The sequence below is a fragment of the Oryza glaberrima genome, chromosome 11 (assembly GCF_000147395.1).
Source record: "Oryza glaberrima chromosome 11, OglaRS2, whole genome shotgun sequence".
NCBI lineage: Eukaryota > Viridiplantae > Streptophyta > Magnoliopsida > Poales > Poaceae > Oryza > Oryza glaberrima.
In genome coordinates this window covers 6,375,244-6,398,746 of record NC_068336.1, presented here as the reverse complement: position 1 = coordinate 6,398,746, position 23,503 = coordinate 6,375,244, and positions in this window count along the sequence as shown.

The window sequence follows — 23,503 nt, the reverse complement described above, 5'->3', positions numbered from 1 at the left end:
TTTTTCTCTCTTGCATTTTTTATTTTATACGAACCAGCTTTTTATTTTTTACGAACCATTTTTTCGCCATTTTCTTAGGGAATCGAACGAACTTTTTTAGATGTTTTTTCGCCTTTATAGGAATCAGACTTTTTTCCTTTTTTAAAGGATTCGATCTAGCGTTTTTTTTGTCACCACTTTTTTTTTTGCCTTTTATATGAATCAGATTTTTTTCCGTCGGATCTACAGTTTTTTTCGCCACTTAGGGAAAAAACTTTTGCTGTTGTTGTTTTTCTTTATTTTGTGCGGCTTTTCTTTTTCCTTTTATGCACCTTTCTGCCTTTGTTCCCTTTCTCTTTTATTATTTTTTTTAACAAAAACGACCTCAAGTAGCTTGTTGCAAGATTATAGGGACTCAAATGTAAATATAAAAAATACAGGGACTCAAATATAAAAGTACAAATCCAAAAATTAAAATCCTATAAAAATGGAATGCTCTCGACATGTAGATTCCGTTTTTGCAAACAGATCTTCAATCCGGTGCATCAATTTTTTTTTACCAATTTGAGTCAGACTTTTTTTTTTGGCTTTTCTTTTTCTTTTTATGCACCTTTATGCCTTTGTTATCTTTCTCTTTTATTATTTTTTTAACAAAAACAACCTCAAGTAGCTTGTTGCAAGACTATAGGGACTCAAATGTAAATATAAAAATTACAGGGACTCAAATATAAAAGTACAAATCCAAAAATTAAAATCTGGAATGCTCTCGACATGTAGATTCCGTTTTTGCAAACAGATCTTCAATCCGGCAGATCAATTTTTTTTCACCAATATGGGTCAGACTTTGTTTTTGGTTTGTAAGAGTCGGACTTTTTTTTTCACTGTTACGGGTATAGGAGTCGGACTTTTTTTTTTGGTTTTTTTATCGGACAAACCTGGTTTTTTCCGTTCGGTTTTTTTCGCCCTTTTTTTGGATCAGACTCTGTCCGTTTTTTTTTGGTTTTTTCGCCCCTTTTTTTTTCTGGATCGGATTTTTTTTCCGTCCTTTTTTTATCGGACAAACCTGGTTTTTTCTGCCCGGTTTTTTTCACCCTTTTTTACGGACGATGGAAGCACCTCTTATTTTTTAAGTAGTAGAGATAGAGATATATATAAGCATGCTCTCCTTTGATTAATATATGGTTGTATGTCCCTAGTTGTATGACTCATTGTACAACTGAATCGCACGTATAACAATACTAATCTTTGCCTCGACATGTGAAATTGGTATTGCCAAAGTGGCGAACAGGTGGGGATAGTGCTGTTGCACCTAGGATATGGGAAATCCCAACATATAATTAAGTATCGGTTTTTATCTAGCCGATACTATTAGAACTCCACATTTAATAGGTTTTGTGCTAGTGAACATTTTCAAAATATATTTTGAATGAACAAACATTTTCAAACTATGTATATATATAACTAGTAAATTAACCATCCACTTGAATCTCTTTACAAAAGAAAACTCCATTGTATATATATTCATTCATCAAAATAAAGACCTATATGTAAAAATTTCCTCATCAAGTGGCCATGCATGTCACTTTGCCAAATTCATTTGTTATGGCTCATCGCTTTCATAAGAATGATTCCATTTCGAATCTATTATCTCATTGGTCAAATACTAATTAAATGCTCAACATATTGAAAATATATATGAACCGTGCACACTTCGACAATATACATTAAAAAATGTTTTCTTAAGATATTTTTTAATACTAGAGGCGTGCGCGCGCATATATATATATATATATGAGTTGGATTTTTTTGCACTCGAGCTCACATGCACGCACAAACTACACCCTATATATAGGTTGCACGAATCTTAGGGCAGGTACATTAGGCACTAACAAAATGTACCATACATGATGTTTACTTTATACAATATTTTTTACAAGTGTAAAATACCTTGTTGATGTAATTCTTTTTTTTCTTATATGTAAAACATTGAGGTTATAAAATTATCAGATCAAATTTACCTTGTTTATAGAATTACCTCGTTTACGTAGTTTTGGATGGTAGGATATATCTTTTTGCAAGATGATAATTTGGTGATATAATAGATGTAACATTTTCTCATGTTGACTAAATATCATATTATAAAAAAAAGGGTTAGAGAAATACCATGCACAAATTTTATATATGATTGTTATCGAAAAAAATATTTGGTAAAAAAATGCAACATACTTATTATATGTGTTGTGTACTAACTTAATCTTTTCTTTCTATAGTAAGAATTCATTTGGTCAAGGTTAGGTACATTTTGCAGCACGAATCTTGGAACACATCAATGGTGTAGATTGTGGGTGCATGTGAGCTCAAGTGCAAATATGCATTTTCATATATATATATATATATATATATATATATATATATATATATATATATATATATATATATATATATATAAAGAAATAAGAAATGTTCCCTTTCGAGTCAGCGATCATTTGCATCACCATACCATCGAGGCTTATACCATGGTGCTGGCAGAAGACCAGCCTTTCAACGAAGTTGTAACCGGCATATGGTAAGATATTAGCGTGATGATCCAACTCGCTAAGGTTGTGAAACTCAACCATGAATTGTTGTTCATTCAGCATCTCGAGGCCATCAATGTCAAGCCGCCGCGCAACTTGACCTGGTTGATCAAATACCTGTTCAATCAAGTAAAATGTAAATTAATTTTTACCCGGAAGAAAAGTAAGACACTACTCCCTCAGGACAAAAGCATTCTAAGTTTAGGATAAAATATAATTCGATCAAACTTTTAAAATTCTAATCATTAATAATATCTTAGATATTCAGTTTTAAAATAAAAGAAATGATATAGTGAGGTTTGACTCAGAAAGCAATATAATATCATGGACTTAATATATACTTTATAAACTTATTTAAACATAAATTGATGCTTGGAGTACAAAGATTTGATCAAATCTTGTATTAAACATTTTTTTTATCGGAAGAGTATTAATTCTGTTGTAGCCTGTAGGTTGAAATGGGTTGTCCGATCACACGGACAAATGCCTCATCTCCATCAGTTAGTGGGTTGTTTAGATAATGGGATGATTTCATTAAGAAATGAAATTACACCCGGCCTCTGCCATCAGTTGTGGGTTGTGAGTCACGTTTGAAGACACGTACAAATTAAATGCCGCTTGGAAAAAAAAAGGGAGAAAAATTACAACACTACGTACTTCTTGTGCTCAGCGCAGCAATGTTGTCAGTCGGCTTAATTATGAACCCATCTATAAATATATTCATATTCACAGGAATGGATGACCAACGGACCAAGCTTAGAAATTCTATGATGAAATATGTTCAAAGAAAAAGGTGCCGTACCTCATCACCAATAACTTCAAACGGGTTTTGGGCGTCCATTTTCGATCTGGTCACAAGACAATTCTTACATGAGATCAGGCGTAGCATCGATATATACATATATATGTGTGTGTGTTGCTGTAAGAATTTTAATCCCAGAAAAGATATATATATATATATATATATATATATATATATATATATATATATATATATATATATATATAGATCATGCATGCATATATAAGGAAGACATTTTGAGAATTGAGAAGATATATTTGGAATCAGATAGTAGATATGCACTAGACGACGATAGATCAATCGTGGTAATCTTTTCCTTATAAATGAATACGTGAATGAGTTTTTGAGAAATGAAGAATCAAACAGTGTGTAGATCTCTGCGTGGTAATCGTGACAACTTATTGCTTAATAGTAACTAATTAACCATCATAAACTTGTGTATTCGTGTACATGATACATATTTTAACTACCGATATCAACATGAAATTTATTAAATTTACATTTTAGGATTATTAAATAAAAAAATATTATCACAAAACCGAGCACACTCGGTACTTAATTATAACTTCGGATTTTTGGAATTTATTAAATCCTAAGAACTAATCAAAACTATAGATGATGTATAAATCAATATTTATTTGTCATTAATTTACATTGATTGCCATTTTTATTTATTAAATCATAAAAATAGTATATATATTCGTGATTCTGAACCGAGTATGACTTGATATTTATTAGTTCCTAAATTCCTAATTCTAGAAATATCAAATCATAAAAAAAACAATTGAGACTATAGGGTCAAGTTTTGAAAAAATTGCACACGTTAATCCCTAAACTTGTACGACTGTGCCATTTAGGCACCAAAACAATAAATGTGTAGATTCATCTCAGATATTATCAAGGTGTATCAGTTAATGTTAAAAATCAAGAAATTATCAAGGTCAATATTTCTATGAAGAAAAAGTTTGACGTCATGTATTAATTTCTAGAGAATGGATCGAAGAAGTAATCTGATCCAAGAGATTAATTATACCATTGGTAATACACGAGTTACACTCAGGGAAAAAAATGGACCTTGTAATGCTAAATATACACCAAACATGAAGATATTCTAACTCCATCTGAATGTGGAGATTCGTCCAATAGGAGTCAAATATGATACAAATCCTTCGGTTTTGCCAGAGAACAGTCGTGCATATTTACATATTTTAAAATTTTTCTCTTCGATATAGTATCAAGAAGATAATAGGGAAAATGGCATATTGCAGACAATATCAATGTCCCAAACAACAAATATTACCACGGGAAGCATTTTGGGTGATGGTAAATTTATGCGGAAATGCTCAGGCTCAAGCGACAGATCGGATTAGTAAAAGTCGGGCCCTATACTCTCGCATGCATGTTGTTAACTAGTTTCTCATTCTTCTTTTCTCCTATCTTTAAATATTTTTCTCCTAAACTACTTGTCCGATCTACGATCCGATCATACCGTTGTATTGATTGTAATTAAATCTTTACATCAATATATCATATGATTATATTTTAATAAAATAAAAACATGTGTTTCAAACCGTTAAAACTCAATGTTTCATGCGTGATAGTAATATGTTTCAATGTATGTCTTTAGTGTGTTTCACAGAAATCATGGAACAACCCGCCACTGCTAGTATATATGGATGCATACATTTTTCTGATCATCAAAATATTTTTTCTTCTAAACTACTTATCCAATCTATGATTAGTTCACACTGTTATATTCATTGTAAATAAATAAAGATATCATATGATTATATTTTGATAAAAGAAAAACATATGTTTTAATCAGTTAACACTCGTTGTTTCATACGTGATAGTGACATGTTTCAACATGTATCTCCACCATGTTTTACAAATATTTTAAATGTTTCAGTTGCTGATTTACTTGTTTCACTATATATAAATTAATGTTTCACTTGGTCAACTGCAATATTTGACCGCCCGATTTTTTATGAATCTAGCAAGCAATCTGTAGTTTCTTCCAAATTTATGGCCACGTGAGTGTGTAACCTTATTATTATTTCGGTAGAAACATGTGATGTTACATAATTCTCTATCCCTAAATGGAAAAAGGTGAAATTGTTGATAATCTCTATTTCTCGCATTTCCAAGAGGTTCGGTCAAATTAGAGGATATTTAAGTGCTCCTCTTTCTAGTGGGGGGGGGGGAGATATATACAACAAGGCATCCATATCAAGAACTAAACACGTTGAAAAGAAGGTTCATGCAGTACACATTTGTAAGTGCAAGAAGGGCTAATAATTGATTAAAAAGATATACTAGTATTCCCTCCGTTTCATAATGTAAGACTTTCTAGCATTGCCCACATTCATGTCAAGATTCATTAACATCCATATGAATATGTGCAATGCTAGAAAGTCTTACATTATGAAACGAAGGAAGTATTAATTTGCGAGTACAGAAGTAAGCTATAAGCTTCACTACAACCTTACTTCCTCCGTCCCGTAAAAAACAAACATAGGCACGGGTGTGATATTTTCTAGTACATGTCCAGATTCATTGTACTAGCCAATCTCACATTTGTGCCTAGGATTGATTTTTTTTTGACGGAGGGAGTATGTGTGAGGAGAGAGAGAAAAAATAATATTATTAGCTCTTATGTAATACTCCCTCTGTCCCATAATATAAGAAATTCTGGAGGGATGTGACACTTCCTACAATATATTATGGGACAGAGGACCTGCTACAAGATAAATATATGAAATAATAGGTGAGAGAAATAAAGAGAATAAGTAAAATAGAGATAGCCTTAGAGCAAGGATTATACCCGCTTCATCACAAAATATAAGGCACAATCACTACTAGCCCAAAGATCAAGGTATAATTATTATCACTTGTCTATTTATGGGTTCACATTCTCTACTATAAAGGCACTATCATTATAGGCTGACATGTGGACCAATAAGAGGGTAGGACCCCACATACCAGTGACTGGAATGGTAGTGACATCATGTTATATGATCCTCACCCCCTTTATTTAGATCACTTCTAATAAATACGGTATATGCATCTAATGAGATTAAAGATATTGATGGTGAAATATTAAAATAAACGAATTTAGAGGAAATATATGCTTGTAATTACATACAAACATGCGTGCATTATAGTATTAATTATAAGACAATGAAAAAATGGTTGTTCCCTTTAAGTAAAAAAAGAATAGTTGTTTCCTATATTTTAGGATGGAAGGAGTAATGTGCTAGTTGTTGTGTGTCGGAGAAAGTCAAAGCAAATTAAAATAAGTATTGGTTCTCAATCAATAGCTAGTTTTACACATATTTCAAGATAAATGCATTGAATATATAAGTAAGAGAAAGAGAGAGAAAAAAAATAAATACAACTATAATGTATCATACATGTTAATTAGCTATAATACTAGTTTATAACTAGTAGTTGGCTCTACAGTTAAACTTGCTCTTATCGCTCATCTAAAAATATAGTATTAGTTTTAATATATATATTTATAGTTAGTATAGTAGGCTCTAATACTAACCTGTAGGGAAGCCTGGTGATCAGGGAGACAGGATGAAATGCAATGCCTAGCTACAGCCTACTGCAAGGATAGTGTTTGAGAGAGAACGGTGTGCCAATAATCGCAACATCAGTTGTATTTATAGGGCGATCCAGGCTGCACCTTGGACGGGCACTACCTTAGTTTTGTACTACCAATAGGCTAGAGCAGGTTTGGAACCGATCTGGATCCGGGGCCAGTCAACATGTGTATAACTAATAACCAGTCGACTACCAGCTAGTTGTAAATACGAATGCAAGGGTAAAAAAATCATCTGTGTACTGTATATGGTTAATTGTTTCCAATAATCTAATCAAATTATCAAATCTATTATATACTAAAAGTCCATAAAACTTTCTATAAACGCTCTCGAACTGCCACGTGGTTTCCTCAAAACGCTCTCACCATGCCACATGGCACAATGAAAACCTACGCATAGGAGTTGAGGACCCACACGTGCAGTACATGTATTTGCCGTGATCATAACATGGAGCGTATTTGTCTCAAGATTAGTTTCCTACTTTGAATCAATAAAGCGGGCAAGATTAGTTACCCTACATCAACGTAATCTCAGATTTTCTCTACATATACATATATACACCGGTCAGTAGATTAGCAAATTTTAAATCGATGAGGCAGGCAAGATTAGTTACTCCTAAGTACAAGAGAATCTCAGATTATTTATCTCCTTCAGGAACACCACGACCAGATGGTATTTTAATCTCCATGATGCACGGCTCGGCGACTCATCTTGGCATAAGAGGTGTTCGACACCTTTCTGACATTAGTCAATTCAGGCTGGTCATCGTCTTTGGCAAAAGAACGTAATCGTGCACCTACAGAACAACACAATAATGCTATCCTTCATTAATTAATTAGGGCTACACTATATTGCATCTATTAAATAACATAAATGTATACATTATATTGCATATACGCATTTGCAGATAACATGGCGCCTTGCAATTTAATTACTGCGTTAACAAGAAAAATGATAGGTGGACAATTAAAGTAAGAGTGATTAGGCAATGGGATGCGGTTAATCGGCTGATGAGTTCTATGGTATACGCGGATGATTCTACTAATGCAGAGGTATAATTGTTGCGAACATATCATTTAATATATTGTTCTATTATGTAAATACTATTTTCTTCATGATAACTCAATACATGCCTTAATCCCAAAGCAATTGGCAAACCACTTTAGGCCAAAAATTAACATAAACTCATTATACATTTTTAAAAATTTCAAAGTTATGGAACATGATAAGTACTGTGTACTGAAAAATAGTCTCAATCTTTTTTTTATCACGATACAATAATGAAATAGGTCAAAGCAAAAAAAAAATGTTTCTCGGACTACTACTTTGAGTTTACAGATAGGAAAACATTTTGAGGTAGAAAGAACGAAGATCAGCAGTTATCAGGTATGTGTTTAATATTGCTTCTTTTAATCATTCTTATTATAACTAAACGTACTTTTTACAATTTAGATGTAATTAGCACCAATGTTTAATTCATCAGTTCTGAAAAAAATACAAAACTGACAGGTTACTCCATCTCACTGATAGCTGCTGAATTTTAACGTACAAATATTACAATCCAAAAAACAATTAATCCACCGTAAAAAATTCTCAATTCTTGGATTCCTGTGCCGCATCTCGAACTGCACCAATCATATAAGATTATATAAACCAATGCATTTAGTGGATTACGCAATTCATCCATTAATAGAAAACAATAACCTATATTCAATTAAAAAGTCCTAATTTTACTTTAACACTTAATTTAGTAGACATGTTTTATTAAAGAAAATAATCCTACCATTCTTTATAGTTGATGAATACAAGTATAAATAATTGCTTCTATGTATTACTTAGCTACGATATAGTATAAAGCTAACTACTAGGTTACAAAATTATTAAAGCAAAGCTGACGAAAAGAATTTAGGGAGAAAACGTGGTTAATATTATCCTTATATAAGTGTCTCAAACAAATCATACGACGTATGCCAATTAAACTTCCTCAAAACTCTCTTAAGTTGCCAAATCCTATAAAATTTCAACAAAATAAACTATAATCTTATCTTTCAACAAAATAAATGCCCGCGCGTCGCGCGGGCCACCTTCCTAGTTTACATTAGTTTTTGTCTTCCTGAATTACTTCATTTTGGGGATTTAGAATTTGCAAACAATATATTGCAACACCTCCAGCTAGTTCATTGTAATTTGTCCCAAAGTTAGCAAGATTAGTTATGATTTGCTATATTTTAGACTTGGCTTGCACACACACATGACCACCGCACATGACCATGTTGTTCTACCGTTCATACAATTTACTAAAAAGAATAACACTTTTTCTGCTGGTGTAGTCATTATATTAATTGATACAATTACTAAAAAGAATAACGCTATATATCTAATCCTAAAAATTTGATCAGAGACCTCGCTACTTGAACTCTATATATTAGCTCTTTCGTCTGCTTATAGAGAGCTTCCTGGAAACAACACACGGTTGCCAAACAACAGTTGCCCCGGACGTTTGTGCTCGCGGGACTAATCTGACAACAAAAAAGAATCACTCATGAGTCATGACTGCTCGTGGCCAAATGAATCATCTCTAGCTTTCCGATCACGGCGGAGCTGGACCACCAGCGTAGCCACATTGAGGGCTCCTATGGAAGCAAGGGGCACTACTGGAGAAACCCTTTTAATCCCGGTTGGGAATCCCCTATAATTCCGGTTTTTCAACAGGGACTACGAATCCAGGGCTAAAGATGTATATCTTTAGCCCCGGTTGAAATAACCGGGCTAAAAATAGATCTTTAGTCCCGGTACTAATATTTTTCTCTTTTTTTCTTTTCTCGCGTCCAATATCTCCAAATCATTAAAAAATAACAAATCATAGATCATTCACGCATCACAAATCAATAACAAATCACAGATCGTTCACTCATCACAGATCTCCCGAATAACTCAACATCCTAAAGCATCCACAGCAACAACCCAATATCTGAACATCCCAAATCATCCACGGCAACAAATCACTGACCATTCACACATTAAGAAGGAAAAAAGAAAAAATAAGGAAAAAAAAATCCATGATTGCCACCGCGCAACCTCCGCGCCAGGCCGCCAGGCGCGGCCCTCCACGACGGCCGGCGCCTGCTACCGCCGGGAAGACACGGGAGAGGGGAAGGGGAGGAGGAGAAGGAGGTAGAGTGGAAGAGGAGTAGTGATGAGAGAGGAGGAGAAGGAGTGGAGGGGAAGAGATAAGATCGAAGGAAAAGTTTGCGCGCGTGGGTGGGTGATATTTACTCCCGGTTGATATCACCAACCGGGACTAAAGTTCAATCATCGCTTGACATAGCTTGAAAGTTAATAAACCGGGATTAAAAATGATCTTTAGTGCCGGTTGGTAACAAAAACTACCCCTGAACTTTTAAATTGGGACTAAAGATAATTTTTAGTCCTGGTTTTTTTTTTGTTAAAACCAGGACTATTGTGGAATTTGGTCAACCGATTAAAAATGGTTTCTGCAGTAGTGAGGATTTTTGAGGTGACATGCTCTCCCCCTTCCTTTCCATGGGAAGACTTTCCCAGCTGAAAAGTTTACCTCGTCGCTGTTTGAAAATTTTACCTCGCCACTGTTTGGAAAGAGAGGAGGGCGCGGAGTGGAATATCGTGGGGAGCAAGAAAAATATACAAAAATACGAAAAGCTAACATATTTTTTTTAAAAAAATAAAAATCCTTTAAAAACAGATAAATTGGAAAATACCTACAGAAATTCCATAAAAATTATAAAACTGTAAAAAATATGGAAATTGAGAAAATATAAAAGGAATTATGGAAATGAGGAATTCTTTGTAGATCATGAAAAAATAAAAATAATATACACCAACATACTTATATCGTGGTGGTAGTACATTAATTTAAGAACATGTAGGTAAATTCAAAAAATAATCGAATTGTGTGTGATAACACTAACATCGATCAAAGCTTCAAAAGTCAAATTCAGGTATCTATGGCATCCATTCTGACATCCACTTGTGCAAAATTGTTGACCTTATTCACGCAGGTTTTACAAAGTCTTGATAAAAATTAACAACTACAGAGAAGATATGGCAGATAGCTAGCTTAGCAAACACGTATCATGATATGGTACAGTACTATCGGATCCTCCCAAGCATTTTCCATAGACAAAAACTGGAGGAAGTATATGTGTCCTAATCATGCCTATGCACAAGGCATCCTGAAACTTCCAACCAAACTCTGCATTATAACAAGAACAATTGTTATGCGGTGGTAGCATCAAATGATAGGTATCATCTAATTAATTATCATAATGCACATCTTGTGTTATCACAATGAAAAGCATATAGAACTTGAGGAAAGGGAACATGACAGGAAACAAAAAATATATTAATACAGGTGTTTCTACCGATCGAGGCAAGCAAGAAAATGCCTATATCGACACACTATATATTGCCTCTTCTACAGATTAGTACATATTATTTGATATAAACATCTCAACACACAAGAAGCAACAAGGAACAAAAAGTAAGGTTTGAATATGTACACCAAGCACCTGCTCTGCGTGCTATCCATGCAACCCACAGCAAGCAACTAGAAGAATTCAAGAGTGCAAATCAGAATTCAGAACACTAGCAGCAGCAGACAACTAATTAACTAGAACAAAGGTTCTACAATCTACACATGCCATTTTTCCAACATAATTTCTTATGAAGCCCATATCCACCATCCCAAGATAGATCTAATTGGCAAGCAAAGAAGTACAACATAAAATATCAGTATTTACAATTTTCTTATCTTTTTATTGGTTTGTTTTTGTCTAGTGTTTTTTTTTTTGGACAGGGAACACTACCAAAAGACACAACCTAACCCTATAAATTTCTTTTTAGTACGATTTGCAACAGGCTTGGACAACAACTTGCCATTAGATCCAGTCCATTTCTCACTTTTCAACATTCTTTCAGAAAAAGAAAAAAAATCACTTTTCATAATCATTACAAATTAACAATGTAATCCAGTAGAATAGCTGGGGCATCATTGAAGTGTGCATGCATACACTAGATTATTGCTCATGTTCTTGGTAGCTAGGAAAGTAACCTGTCCTCAACTTAGTTGGCATTCCCCACTCCCCAGCCAGGTATCTGCCTGGATTAAAAACGAATCAGTTAGTCACTGGATAGCTGGCTATCCAAATACGAACTTGCAATTCAAATTAATTAATCAGAACTTGAAGAAACAAAGATCAGGGAAGTAGGCTCCCAACTGGTCTCTCTACTCATGCGGCTGTGAATCTACTCCTGCGGGGGTTTGTTCGGTTGCCAGTACTCCCAACTAGTTTCCTGTCCCTTTCCTTGTACACTGTGAATGGATCGGACCGTCGGATCTGTCCCTCTCCGTGCCGACCACCGGATCGATTTCTACAACGACGGCACGGAGAAGGTGTAGAGCGATGAGAGGCGGCGCTAGAATCCTAGCGAGTCGCTAGAGCAGGAGTGGTGAGCAGGCGAGACGAGAGGTGATGGTGGCAGGACGGTCACTGCTCACGACAAGGATGCAGCTGTGAGAGATTGAGTGAGCGAGCAATGCGAGAAGGGGGAAAAATCCCAACCTCCCGAGGTGAGGGTCCATTCCCCGGGGAAAGGACGTTGATAGGGCCGGGAATTCCCGGTCCATTGGTCTTTCAAATGTGCCCTCAGAATGTACAACTTGATATTCCAGTACTGCTTATATCCTCTCTTAATATAAAGTTATAACCCCTAAAGTTTTATATGATGTCACATCATCATTTATTAACAATTATTACATTTAAGCATCATGCAAGGATTGCTATATTATCTATAATTTAATAATTTATTAAATTTTAGAGATTTAAAATATAAGCATGTTAAATCATCCCACATATATAATTCACATAATATTTCAATATATCTCTCAATTATTTTTTTATAATATCCTATATACCTGTATAGTTCATCCTCACTTTTTTTTTTTGACCAAATAGTTCATTCTCACTTTGTTATTTTTCTTCTCTCATTAAGTCATATCACGTCAATTGTTTTTAGTCCTTAAATAATTAATCTATGGTTTAAATTATCTCTCTTCTTTTCTTCTCTCATTAAGGCATATCATCTTAATTCTTTTAGCCCTTCAATGTATGGTCCAAATTATCTATCCTCTTTTGTTCTCTCATATATAAAGCCACACCATCTTACTTTTACATTTAAATGACCATTCTTAAATTTAAATCACATTAAATTATGCAAATAACTTATGTTTATGTAAGCTGGTGTTATTGAAGCTATTTTACACATTATTTTTTACTTACTATTATCGTAGTAAACTTCAACAGCAACGCGTGGGGTTTCACCTAGTTTCTAAAAGAAAAGAAACCCTACTTTGATCTTCAAGCAAACAACTTATTTTAGATGCAAATTAAATACTGAGCGATCTACTGAACCAGCTGCATGCATGCAGCATCCAAATAAACATTTGATGCAATTTGAACATAACAGCATCAAAGATACACACCTTTGGTTCCATGAACGTACGTGATCACGTTAGGGTCCAGTACTTCTCGTAAGATAAACTAATAACTTCGTGTGCATTATTACGCAAATACTACATATAAACATCTAGTTGCACTTGCCAACCGAACGTTGTTAATATGACCAATTAACAACCACGCATCAGATTCCGATCTTCGTTGTTCACATTTCACGTTTAAACTCCAGTCGACGCTTCGATCCATCTGTACGGCGCAAATTAGAAGTTCTTAATTTACATATGCCTTTCTCATCGATCATTCCTAGCACACAGAAAGTTGAGATCCATAGAATTTTACAAATCCGGGTTGGCGTGTCATCTTATTGTTCTTATTTGAAAGAGAAGGGAGTGTATTAATAATCCCTTGGAAGGAGCGCATAATCATTGAATTATATTAAATTGATTTTTCATATTTAATTTTTAGAGAAAACCATATTCCACCTTTCGGGGTGGGGAAGCATAAATATATTGAGTAGCTACTTCGTGACTGAAAGCTGGTATGTACATCATCGTCAAAAACATCTTCATATTGAGTAACACTTTAAAAAAATATGAAAATTTGAAACTAGATTTTTTTTTTCACTTGGATTTATTTTCTTGTCTCAAGAACTTTAACACCGGACAACTAACACCTAAGAACTAGGGTTTGCAATTCCGAAACATGTGCGGGAACAAAAGAACCGAAAACACCAAAATTTCGGTAATTTCAGAATTTTTGGCCGAATTTTTTTTTAATTTGTAACATATTTTGACTGAATTTGAACAAATCACTACTACAGAAAGGGTAAAAGGTGCCGGTTCGGAAACCCTAATAGGTGCCGGTTTTCTGAACCGGCACAAAGGAGGCGGCATTGATGATACTTATTAGGTAATAGGTGATATGGTCCTAATAGGTGCCGGTTCTAAGCTAAATTGCCACGTGGCTGTCAAATAGGTGCCGGTTTTGAGGTCAAAACCGGCACCTATTAGGACCATATAGGTGCCGGACCTATTTGTTGGGTCAAAAAAATAATTACAGTAAATTCATCCATTCAATCCCAATTCCATATAAACCCAAATTCATCCCTATAGCCCCATATCCATACAGCACGTACATTCATTCACATTCACATTCACATTCACATTCACCACAACAAATAAAAACCTACAAGCCATTCATCACAACATATAAAAACCTACAAGTTTAAGTCAAAATTCGTAAATCCAAAAATTCCTATCTTTAAATCCTAAACATTTGCATATATATCCTAACTCAAAATATGCCAAGTTTAAAATTCCTAAGTCAAAAGATTATAAGTTTAAAATTTTTAAGTCCAAAAATTCCTATGTCTAAATTGTGAACATTAATTTGCACATATATCCTTAGGTCATAAATTCACAAGTCTAAAATTCATAAGTCGGGAAAATTGTAAATGTAAATTCTAGACATTTGCATATAATTCACATTCATATCATTAAGGGTTAGCGACCTACTAAGTAACTCACAGAGCCTCAAAGCTCCTGCTGAGCACCACAGGGCATCCTCAACTTCTAATAGTTTATCACCATGTTGTTAACTTGTTATCCACATATCCAGGTATCATCATGATATGCAGTCCAAAAAATCATGTCAAGTTTCAGTAAGAATAACAAATAACTTGTTATATAATAGAATCTCACTGTGATTTTCAACTTTAGGATAGCCCGCTATGATATAGATATAATATCATGAAGGCATAATTAGACCCCAAATAGTGTGATGCATTTGTAGCGGCGAACTTGACTTTCTTCAATGACACTCAGAACTATTTTTGGCCCTAGGTGACAACAAGTAAATGATAAAATTTGAATGATAAGAATCTCACTGTTCCATGTCATCACTGCATTGGGCTGTCTGCTTTTTGTAGCTCTTACATGGTAATGAATTAACCACGGATTCTGGAGCCTGGGCAGAGACAATGGAAAGTGAAAGTGATGCAGGTTGCCGGTGAATTTCATCCAATACATGTGAAGAATCACAAAGTCAAATAATAAATAGGTAGACAGAAAGATATGTAAATGCAACAACAAGCAGTAAAGTTGATCTCTCCCAGTCACACGTTAATTGATAAGTGCAACACACATATATGCCTCAGTAAGACATAGATTCCTGTTACACCATTACTTTTGATACTTGACCTAATGCAATCATGTAGGAGAAACCCTGCTTTTTATGGTTCATGCTTGTGTAAATTACCTGCCATATCCCAAATGCTTCCCAAACTGCCAAAAAGTCCATCAGATTTAGGCCACCTCTGCTCCTCCCCATCCCCAACATACTTAGCCTGAAGATCAATTACCAAGATTTAGTTTTCTATCTGGACAAACTATTGGTTACCTGATGCACTGTTGGCAGAAGAGCATCTCACAATCAGCGACAACGACGGGCAGCTTGGAGAGCGCCTCACACACCTTGTGCCACCGGTGCTAGTCGTGGCACCTGCTCAGCTCCTCCTTGTACTTGTCCACCGCGCAGGAAGGGCACTGCTGCCCGGCGCCACCAACACCCTCAATGCGCGCGGTCACTTCATCGGCACCGAGGCCACAGCTGCATCCGCCCACAAAATCAATATCAATTAACTATCATAAAACTTAATTTTGTAACATACATGTAACTCACAGGCTAGTCCTACATATATTCAGAGAAATAATGAAAAAGATTGTCCCACATATATCTAGCACCTCCCCGAACGCCTCGCAAGATTTTCGGGGACACACCAGGAGAGATGTCATCACCCACGCTGCCGTCGCCGGGAAGACACCGCGCTCAGGAGAGTTCTGTGATACTTATATACACAGAGATGGATTTATTCTAACATATGTCAGGTCATATGTTAGGAGGCACTTACATGAATCGTAATACATTTCAAAAAAATTGTATGATCAATAATAACATTTAAAAGCTAATATTGCAACAGATAAATTGTTCTAACCAACACCACTCAAAATTCAGAACTTACAACCGAGGTGAGCTATAACAGAGATAAAGCACATGGTATAAGTTAGCTTTTAAATGCTGCACCATCAGGCTGCACACACAGTTATAACATTAGTAAAAATGAGCCAAACTAATTTACATAAAGCAGATGATATACCACAAAAGGTTGTGCATACTACCTGACTAGTGACGGCCAAGTGACCAACTAACCAGTAGAGCAGCTGACTGTAGCAGTTGCTCCAAGAGCCCTTCCTTGTCTAGGTTCTGTCAAGAGATCATCAAGTTATGAGTGTTTTTAACAGTTCAACATGCGAACATTTAAGTATTTAACCACTATAGCATTTCCTTCAAAATATCACAAAATTTTTTCCCCTGGGACAGTAGATTTGTTGCTTAGAGGTCACTTTGTTAAGGCTAATATTGATCATACAATTTTTTTGAACTTCTTAGTTCTATTGCCATGGAGATGCTAGCTACTCGACTCATCATGTGTTAGCGGATGACGAAAGTACATAAAAGATCCAAAAAAAATCATCAAGAGCTGAGGAGAACCTGAGAGAGGAAGAGGTCACTTACCAAATCTCAAATCCGTTGATTCACAAATCATAATCACTTTAAGCGCGTGCGGATGATGCGGATCGGTTGAGCTCCGTGTGGCGTTGCCGAGCTCCTCGTCACATCGGGCGGCAAGAGGACACAGGCGGCCTACGGGCTTTCTTCGATGGCGGTGGTGACGGACGGCGCCGGATCCGGTAGCTGACGAAGGGGTCGTGGCAGGGGCCGGCGACCGACGGTGGTAGCGCGAGGCGGCAGCGCGAGGGGGAGGCGGAGGCGTGACGGGGATGACGATGGCGGCGGGGGGTGACGGAGGTGGCGGCGCGCGGCGGCGCGAGACGAAGGCGGCGGCGGGCGACGGGGGTGGCGGCGCGCGGCGGCGTGCACGGCTCTGGACGGCGGAGGTGGCGGGGCGCGCGGGTCTCGGCGGCGGGGGCGGCAAGAGAAGAAAAGGGACAAGGGGGCGGCGCTGGCTAGGGTTAGTGGAGGTCATTTGCGAAAAAGCCCCTATACTTACACTTTTTCAAGCGCAGTCCTAATTACTCCCTCTGTCCCTAAATATTTGATGCCGTTGACTTTTTTAAACATGTTTGATCATTCGTCTTATTAAAAAATTTAAATAATTATTAATTCTTTTCCTATCATTTGATTCATTGTTAAATATACTTTTATATATACATATAGTTTTACATATTTCACAAAAGTTTTTGAATAAGACGAATGGTCAAACATGTTTAAAAAAATGAATGATGTCAAATATTTAGGGATGGAGGAAGTAGCTATTTTTCTATCCTTTGTTTGGAATATCCGGCTTTTAGAAGGGTCTCTACATAAAATAGTGGCTCTGAGGTAGTGTTCTTTGGGACCGAGATCGAATATCTACTATTATAAAAAATTAAAGATGTTTTTTTGCCGGTATTTTGGTACATATGTGTATGAGTTGATTTTTAAGTTTGTTAGCTTTTGAAAATACATATCCGTATTTGAGTCGGTTTTTAAGATCATTCACTTTTGGTAATACAGAAGGAATCATATAAGAAATCTGCTAAAAAAACTCGCATGCTAACTTAGGACGATCGGACTTCTAACTGCATCTCATGATTTTCTAAAAATATATATATCCAAGCGACCTCCCACAGTGAATTTCATCTTAAGTAAACCATATAAAAATAATAAGATTAAAATAGACTTCACCCGTTGCAATACACGGGCATTTTTTCTAGTTACATCAAAATCGAAGTACTTTTTTGCAAAAAAATCCTCCCCCGCACTATTCCTCTCCTACGTGGCGTCCGCCCAGCGAGCGCCGCTTTTATTTATCGAATATCGTACGTGAAAAATTCCTAAGTCTACAATATCTAAGAATTCGTAAGTGCAAAAATATAAATGCGATTGTAATTTTTTAGCTCCAACATGGGGTGAGCATATGATTTTAAGGGTTTCTCGTCCTCAAGATATCTAGTCTGTAATAGAAAATATAAAATATAATCCATAATAATAATAAATATTCGAATGCATTACACATAAAGTAAACTTCCATAGTTCATGCATAAACACTAATTAAATACATTTTTTTCACATAAATCTAGCTAGTTGGTTTTTCTTTTCCTAGGAGCTAATTTCTTCGCGGCTTGGTCCCGAGGTGGAGGGGCAGAAGATTGCGCTCGTTGTGCGAAGATATTGTCCGTAGGAAGAATTTCTTTCAAAAGCTCTAGCAACTCAGTGAAGCTCTTATCGGAACATCCGTTGCTTGCCTTCAGGTGAAGCAGCGATAGGACCACTTGGAGTTTGCTGTGCTCCGCCTTACATCCATTGTAAACCGGAGTTTTGGAGTCCTTCACCCTGGTTGTGAACTTGTGATATTCCCTATCATCAGTGTCAAATCTCTCCCCGTCATGCAGCACCTGATCGACACATGTTTGGTCCTCCTCCTCCTCGCAGCCGACATCCGCATCATGCCCACGACAGTTGCCAGCACTTCCCTCACCTTGCTCCTCCTCGCTACGGAGGTTGTTCATAAAACCCCTTGTAAAGAGATGTGAATGGACCCGTTGGGCCGGAAGTTGTCTGTCTTTCTTGCAATCATGGCATGGACACCAAATATATTCCGATGCATCGACTAAGTTTGTGTTGGTGGCCGCAGCACCGAGAGCAGTTACTCCCCTGAAATACTCCACAGAGTCACGATCCGCTGTAGTTATCCATTCTAGATCTATTATATCCAATGGGTACCTGCGATTATTATCGTTTATTCCAAACCGTGAAGGAAAAACAATGAAGATTTCATAAGTTACAAGCACATTAGAATAAAAACAACGAGGAAGGACCATTTTACCCTACGATAAAATTGAGGTTTTTGCATACACCCACGTCACCTTAATTCAAATTTAGTATAACACCCGAGAACAGATCTACGAATGGCTTATGGATCCATACAAATGACTAGTGCATTTTACATGTATTACCACATGGCAATTCAATTCAACGAGCGGGTGTGAATCGGGGCGAGAAATAATGAATATTTACCTTGTAGGCTTCAATCTTCAACCAAAACCTAAGAAAAATCGAGCAAAACCGCTTCCACCTCCTCTAGCGGATCGATGGGCACCCTAACATAAATTTGAAATAAATCAAGCTATCAATAGATATTTTCGTGGCCTTAACATAGTTTGACTAGCATTAATTTGACTAACGACCATGACGTAGATGGAAGAAAATATTAACACAAATTTAGCATTTCATCCAACAATGGACACAAAAGAGATAAAAAGAATTATCCCTAAAAAGAATTGTCTTCCCAAAAGGCACCTTTATGTGGGGCATGAAAAGCACTATTGGAGGAAAGGTGCCGATTCTAGATCAAAAACCGGCACCTTTGTGTGGGACATGAAAAGCACTATTGGAAGAAAGTTGCCGGTTCTCGACCAAAAAATCAGCACCTTTGTGTGAGGCATGAAAAACACTTTCGGAACAAAGGTGCCGGTTCTAGACCAAAAACCGGCAGCTATTAAATATAAAAGGTGCGGGTTTTAGGTCTAGAACTGGCACCTTTCTCCGACACGGGTTTTAGGTGCCGGTTTTATTTAAAAACTGGCACCTATTTGAATATAAAGGTGCCGGTTTTTGAATATGTGGCGCGTGGGGGTGGGCGCGTGGGCGGGGAAGGCATTATAGGTGCCGGTTTTTGGTGTGCCGACACCTATAGTGGCGACACCTATTTGCCTTTTCGTAGTAGTGAATTTTGACCAAATTTACAAATGTTTGGCAAAAAAACCCGAATATTTTGAGGAGATTTTGACCATGCCGGTGGGTGCAGAAATTTCAAACCATGCTAAGAACTTTATAATTAAATATCATTCATATGACCGCTTGACTTGGTTTGATGGTTTCCCTAGTGAACGTGCTTTGATGAGCGCTACGTTTGCGTTAACTAGGACAACACATTAATTTATCATCGATCGGTCATTGATTTATACTGAATTGTGACATCATATCAGTATTCTGAATCCGGAGTAGTTATCAGTACTGAAAGAGAGGAAAAGGACAAAAGAGAAAAATTTAGGTCACGATATGACTTATATCTCCAAATTTATATTTTATGTAGTAAAAATCATTACAATCTAGATAATTAAAAACCACTATAAGTAACCACATCAGGGTAACATGAATTGTACAGTAGAGTTCGTAGATGGCCGGTTTCAAAGATTAGTGTGCTAAACAAAATTTCTCTTAAAGTTTAAGGGTATATGGGTTTTTTCGTTTTTCTCAATGATGTGCAATGTTCTCCAATGTATAGTACTATATACTATAGGTAAAATGTTTTTTGAACAAAACACTACTGTAATACATTACTAAAAAATAATTTTTCCAGACAAGGGCCCATATAGGTTGTAGACAGATCGTAATTGGTCGAGCCTACGAAACTGACCATCATTTTTGCATATGGGTCCTTAAAAAAACTCACATTTTCGCAGGAGCACCTCTTGAGAGGCCGACATGCAAGAATGTATTTTCGCAGGTAGGCCTCTTAACAGACCCGCATGCCAAAATAGTTTAGTCCACTAGCTGACCTCCCTCCATCTTAAAAATCTACCTACTTCCCATTCTTATCCACTTGTCCCTCATTCTTTCGCCTTATCCTCTCCTCCATCTCTGTCATCTATCCACTCCTATCCTGAGCAGTGGCGGTGGCCACGTGAAAGGCCGGCCATGGGCGGGAGCGGCCAGGAGCAGTGGCAGCATGCTCGGAAGAGGCCTGCCGCGAGCGGGAGTGGCTCCCTCCGGCCGATAGCGGATTTTTGGCTAGGGTTTTGGCCGATTTTTCTGGAATTTTTATTTTTTTCGCCGAAATTATTTTTCCGTGTGGTCGGTATATGTGATTGCATACGAAAAACGAAATTTTCGCAGACACCTAGGTGTGGCAGGCTACCCACCTGCCTACGAAAATCGATTTAAACAAAAGAAATACTTTATATTTGCATACTACTATGATTAGAATTGTCCATTAATTTTCCATCCCCAAAGACCTAATTGCTCTCATGGCAGAAGAGATTCAAACAAAATTGACATGTTTCATGTTTATGTCATCTAGGGGTGTTAAATATTTCAATATTTGTGTTTATCTATCCAAACCAATAACTACAACAGAGTCATGTATCCGTGATGGCCCATCAATCAGGAGTCAATGCGACCAGTTACAGATGGATCATCTTTGATGAGTCAAAAATTAGCCTTGTTTGAGATATGACTATGGAGAAGACACTACCACAGAAAGGCACCTATAGAGCTTTTCCCGCCCGTGCGCCAACCCACGCGTGCCAGCCTGCCAAAAAGCAAAGAACCGGCACCTTTAAGCGATTATAGATGATGGTTCTGAAGAAAAACGACACCAGTAATATAGGTGCCGGACTTTTTAAAAACACCGACACCTATAGTATATTATAGGTGCAGGTTTTTTAAAAAGCCGTCACCCCATAAAACCGAGCCGAGCCACACAGGGGAGCGAGATATTTTCAAGCCGTTCTTATCCATCCGGCCCCCACCCCACCCACCACTCTCTCTCTCTCTCCTTCTCTTTCTTCTCCTCTTCTCCGCTAGATCTGCCTGGGAGGGGAGGCGTCGGCTCGACGCGAGGTGCGGCAGCGCCATCCGCCATATCCGGCCAGGAGGGGAGGCTCCAGCCCAGTGGCGCCCTCCCCTCTACCAGATTCGGTGGGAGGGGAGGCGTCGGCAGTGTTTCCCATCCGCCAGGTCTGATCGAGAAGGAAGGCGTTCTCCGCCATATCCGGCTGGAAGGAGAGGTGTCAGCACGGCGGCGCCCTCTCCTCTACCAGATTCGGCAGGAGGGGAGGCGGCGGCAGCGTCTCCCGTCTGCTAGATCTGATCGGGAGGGAAGGCATCCTCCGCAATATCCAACCAGGAGGGGGGGCGTCAACCCGGCGGTGCCCTCCCCTCTGCCAGATTCGGTGGGAGGGGAGGCGGAGGCAGCGTCTCCCGTTCGGCAAATCTAGTCGGGAGGGGAGGCGTCAGCCAGGCGGCGCCCTCCCCTCTGCCAGATTCGGTGGGAGGGGAGGCAGCGGCAGTGTCTCCCTTCCCCTAGATCTGGTCGGGAGGGAAGGCGTCGGCCCGACGCAAGGTGCGGCGGTGGCTCGACAGGAGCGGCGGTGGCCTGGCGGGAGTTGTGTTCTTGTTGTTCATGTTCCTCCGATTGATGTGTGTTCTAGCATGTTTATAAATTAAATTGTTGTATGCAATTGGCTCAAATACCTTATTTTTTTTTCATGTTCTTGTATAGCTTTCAATCTCAGGGTTTGATGAATGTGTTTTTGGATGGGGAGGCTACTAATGTGGGTTTTTGATGAATGCATTTTTTGATGGGGGAGCTGCTGATGGGGGGAAAATGCTCGATGCATTGGCTCAATTCGAACCGGTGCATCGAGCCTTTTTTTGGCTTGCGTACGCCTCAAAGGTGCCGGTTTCGAAACCGGCACCAATCAGTTGGAATCATCAGTGCCGCCTCCGTAGTGCTGGTTGGTTAATCCGGCGCCTAATTAAGGGGATTTCCCAACCGGCACTAATAGCCCTTTCTGTAGTATTGAGACCCATTGCATATGTGTGGTTATCTCCGAAGGGTCGTAGCTATGGCCCGTCATAGATGATGGATCATATGTGATGGATGTAGTGGGATAAACCGTGAACAAGGGAGTGTGTGTGTGTATATATATATATGTATATATATATGTATATGTCACACCCCAATCCGGCACCGCCGTACAATGGCACCTGATAGGAGCGTGTTGTAGGAAAAACAGCGCGAACCGCTTCCTACGAAACCACGATCTCAGTACCAGTCCCAGGACGTAGCGCTGGTACCCACGGTGACAAATATGAATAATTGCAATCCTTAAAATAAATAGAGGACTTATTTACCTTAACTTAGGTTGCAGCTCAGACAGCCCGAGAATGCAACCGACGACACGGACGAGGCAAACA